Source organism: Triticum aestivum, chromosome 6D (genome assembly GCF_018294505.1).
Source record: "Triticum aestivum cultivar Chinese Spring chromosome 6D, IWGSC CS RefSeq v2.1, whole genome shotgun sequence".
In the NCBI taxonomy this organism is placed as follows: Eukaryota; Viridiplantae; Streptophyta; class Magnoliopsida; order Poales; family Poaceae; genus Triticum; species Triticum aestivum.
The window spans coordinates 77,324,154-77,328,930 of record NC_057811.1 but is presented as its reverse complement, the minus strand read 5'-3'; the positions used below and the strand labels follow the sequence as shown (position 1 = coordinate 77,328,930).

At 49.7% G+C, this 4,777-nt stretch overlaps 1 pseudogene; it reads right to left on the bottom strand.

The window, feature by feature from the left end:
- Nucleotides 1-1,148: 1,148 nt before the first annotated feature.
- LOC123142452 (uncharacterized) overlaps nt 1,149-4,777 on the bottom strand; it is a 41,118-nt pseudogene continuing 37,489 nt past the window's right edge.

The window sequence follows — 4,777 nt, the reverse complement described above, 5'->3', positions numbered from 1 at the left end:
TGTCGTTGGACTCGGAGTACCTCCAGGTTAGCTCCGACGAAGACTCTGGCTACGACCCCGACTCCGGGTCGTCTGGCGACGAGGAGTCATCTGGCGACAAGGAGATAGAGGTTGTGGTCCTCTCCGACGACGAGCCCGAGGTCCAGATGGTGGCGCCTGTCGCCCAACCCAGGGAGGGTGACAGGAACCACCCAATCGACGTGGAGCTCTGCCCGGATGTTCCTGACATCGTCAAGCCGTAGGTGGTGTTGGCCCTGGAGGCACAGGTGGAGGTGGCTGCCAAGGTGAAGAAGGAGAAGGAGAGGAAGATGGAGGCAGCCGGAGTGGAGGTGTGCCGCTCGGAGCGCGTCAAGAAGATGAAGATGGTGGAGTAAAGTTGCTGCTGAGATGATGAAGATGCTGGAGTGAAGTTGCTGTAATTAGGTATGCTGAAAATGTAGAACTTTTCAGCATATAAGTTATAAATATGGATGTTTTGCTTAGGTGTGCTAGTATATTGTAGCACATAAGTTATTTGTATTTGCAATGTTGCTGTTGAACTATGGAATGCGGTAGTAATGCTATATGAAATGTTGGGTTTGTGTTGTTGTAGTTATGTTATCTGAATTGTTGCCTGCTACCCTCTGAATTGTTGTCTGCTGAAGTACTGTTTCTGTTATTGCTATCTTCATTGTTGCAGCATTCCAAATGAAGAAAGCAGCAAATCTTTCCAAAAAAAAGAAACACTGACAGTTAACTTCAATTTCTTATCTAAATTTAGTTATCTGAACCCAATTTAGTTAACTGACAGATAACTTCAATTTGACTTAACAAAATGGCAACAGCAGCAGCAACTATAGTTATCTGATTTTATTAGAAATATTTACTTAACTAAATTTGGTAACTAACCCTTCTTAACAACAAAAATGTCCTGATAGCAAAAATGCCCTAGGTTAACTACACATGTCAGGAAAGATAGAAATTGATTTAACAAAAATGGCTTGATAACAAAAATGCCCTTGGTTAACTACACTGACACAAATTCAATCAAATTAAGTTACAAATAAGAGGAAAAGAGATACAAATCCAGGAGGAGGTGCATGTTCATTCGACAGACAGTACACATTCTAGGAAAGATACAAAGTCATTTTTTTTACAATGACACAAATTCAATCAAATTCATTCAGCATGCCCTTCAGCTCCCTTATTTTCTCCTTGGTGGCCTCTTTGTGTTTGAATAGGTGTGACGCCCCCGATTCGACCGTACACTAATCATACACGCAAATGTGTACGATCAAGATCAGGGACTCACGGGAAGATATCACAACACAACTCTAGGCACAAATTGAAAAAAATACAAGCTTTATATTACAAGCCAAGGGCCTCGAGGGCTCGAATACAAGCTCGATACACAAGAGTTAGCGAAAGCAACAATATCTGAGTACAGACATTAGTTAAACAAGACTGCCTTAAGAAGGCTAGCACAAACATCAACGATCGAAGAGGCAAGGCCTCCTGCCTGGGACCTCCTAACTACTCCTGATCTTCGGCGGCCTCCATGTAGTAGTATCCATCAGCGGTGGCATCTGGCTTCGAGGATCCATCATCTGGTTGCATCAACCGGAAAGAAGAAGGAAGGGGGAAAATGGGGTAGCAAAGCAACCGTGAGTACTCATCCAAAGTACTCGCAAGCATCAGATCTATTCTAAGTATGCATTGGTATCAAATGGAAGGGCTGTATCTGTGGACTGAACTGCAGAATGCCAGAATAGAGGGGAAGGCCTAGCCTATCGAAGACTAGCATCTTCAAGCAGCTCCAAGCGTCTTGCAGCATGTAGAAGAGTATAGAATAGCAGTTTAATTAACAAGCATGTTGTAACATTAATGCCCAGAGATCCTTCCTCGACTCCCTGCGAGAAAGAAATCCCAGAGCCACATATCTTCAGTATCCATTTCTAGTTGTATTAGATCAAGATATAAGTCTGAACGTCAATTACCGTGGACACGGTATTCGAATAAAGATCTTCCCTGCAGGGGTGCACCACGTTTTCCAACACGATCGATCACTCTGGGCGGACACACCTTTCTGGGATCAATGCCCGGCCTCGGAAGATCAACACGTCGTAGCCCTACCTAGGCTCAGCAGAGAGGTCCCCGCCGGTCTACATCCTAAGCACTCTGGGGTCTGGGCCCATCGCCCATTGCACTCCGGATCGTTGCGCGCAGGGCGGATCCAGGCTGCCCGGATGGCGCCGGCCCAGCCGTGCCGCAATGCTGAACTGGACGTCTGACAAAGCTTCGGCTAAAACTGCGACGTCGAGGCCCATAACTATTCTCACGTGGTGGTTAGTGCGTAAAGGCCAAAGGCCAACTCAGAACAAATACCCAAACCTGTTAGTGCATTATTAAAAGAAGTGTCGGCTGTCGGGACAAGTCCGGAGCTATCACCCCCTCCTGGGTGATACCGCTAAACAGCCAGCCGCCACCATCACATCGGACGGGTGCTCTCCAGGCCCGCCCGGCTTTCACAACGGTCTCAAGTAAGGTCAAGGTAACTGTGTGTCCAGACATCAAGGGGAAAACCCGAGGAATCACCCCCGGTGGATTCCACTCAATGTAATCATCAAGGTGAACGTAAGAGGGACCACCCTCGAGGTTCACACTTGAGGTGTTGAACGACAGAGCCGTATCGGGAATGGTGAAAGAGGAAATTACCCTCGATGACCATGACCGAGTAGTTACACTACAGAATTATCATCAGGAGTGCGTTATGAGGGATCACCCTCGACACTCGATAGTAGCTCTGCAGAGTCAAGCAACAACAGGGGCGTGATGTGAGGTGAGGTGTCGGGCTCTGATCATCGATCACGTTGATCAAGTCATCGATGATGAAGCAGGGGCAACAAGGACAAGTGGGGGTCACTGATGGATCTCTAACCAACCTATACTAAGAAGTTTAGGATAAGCAGGTAGGTAACAATAGCAGGTACAAAAACAGGCTATGCATCAGAATAGGAGCAATCAATTGCAGTAGCAAAATCTAATGCAAGCATGAGAGAATGGAATGGGCGATATCGAGATGATCAAAGGGGGGGCTTGCCTGGAAGCTCCGCTAAAAGGGAAGAAGGGTCATCATCGACGTAGTCGATCACAGGGACATCATCAGCGGTCTTGGGGTCTATCGGAGAGCAGAAGAGGGGGAAGAAACAATAAATACATAGCAAGCAAGTGCATAACAGGACAACGGGCAGAGCTAGACGTGTTCTAACGCGGTGCTACACGTTACCGGTGAAGGGGATAACATCCGAGAATGCTTTCCCGAAGTTTAGCATTTTCGGACAGATGAAACGGAGGGGGAAAGTTGCATGTTCACTGTGCTAGGGGCGTGTGGCGGACGAACAGACTGCGTATTCGGATTCGTCTCGTCGTTCTGAGCACCTTTCATGTAGAAAACTTTTTCATCCGAGTTACGGATTAATTTCTACGATTTTCTAAAGTTTTAGCAATATTCTGGGATTTATTCATAAATATTAAAACGAATTAAGAACAGTGTACTACTTTTTATACATAGCACTGGCCAGCCACAGTCAATGACATGTGGGGCCTACGTCAAAGTCAACACAGCCAAATTGACTGGTCAACAAGGTCAGTGGGACCCAGCTGTCATAGTCACATGGGCAACTTTAAAAGAATTAACTAAATTAGTTAGGGGGGTGGGTCCTACTGTCATAGAATTTAGACTAACTAGCCTAACCACTAATTGCTACTTTTTCCTAATTAACCAGGGATGGTCCTACTCCTACGCACACGGCACACACACCTCACACACGCACAATACACACAGCACGCATGCACAACACGCACACACACAGTACACATGCACTGGCGCTCGGCCATGGCTGGTGTGCACGCACGGGCACAGAGGCCACAGCGACCGAAGCTAGCAGCGGCAGGCATGGGAGCGGGCGTGGCCCGGCGCGCGTGGGCGGCGCAGCACACTGAGGCGGGCGCGAGCAGGGATGGCGGCAACAGCAGCAGGCAACGACGGCAGTATGAGCAGCGACAGCGAGCAAGTCAGCAGTAGAGTAGCAGGCCACAACGAGCAGCTCCAGCAAGAAGCGACAGCAGCTGGGTGTTGGCGCGCGGAGGCGCGGCCATGGGCGCGGCGAGCGTGGGATCGGCGCTCCTGTGGCCATTTGGTCTGGGGGTTAGGTCCTACGGGACGAGTGTGACGCGCCGCGTCCGAAGGTGCAAGCAGCACAAGCACCTACAACTGGTAACGGCGGCAGCTCGCTACAAGGCATTTGCGGTAGCAGGGGGATGGGGAAATGCGGTGGTGCTCACATCGAAGCTTGGGAAGACTCGGGGAAGCCGAAGGAACTCGGGGTACCGCAGATCGAACGACGGACGGCGGCGGCACCGAGGTTGAAGACGACCTCAATCCCGTCTGTTGAACATGTGTACATGTACGTAGGTCTGGATTCTGTATGCAGTACCTGTAGTATCTGTCTCCCTCTGTATGTACATGTATCTTAGGAGACAAGATACCGATCGCACCCCTTGTACCTATATATATGTGCCTAGTGCACGATCAATCATTTTATCGATGCACCAAATCATTCTCTACATGGTATCAGAGCAAGTCGATCTTCCAGCTTCCGCTAACCCTAGCCGCCGCCTTGGGCCGCCGCCGCGACCTCCCGCCGCCGCCACCACCCCTACTCCCCGCGCGCCACCTCCCCACCGCGCGCCTCCCCACCGCGCTGCCCCTTCTCGCCGCGCCGCCTGCCTCCCGCCG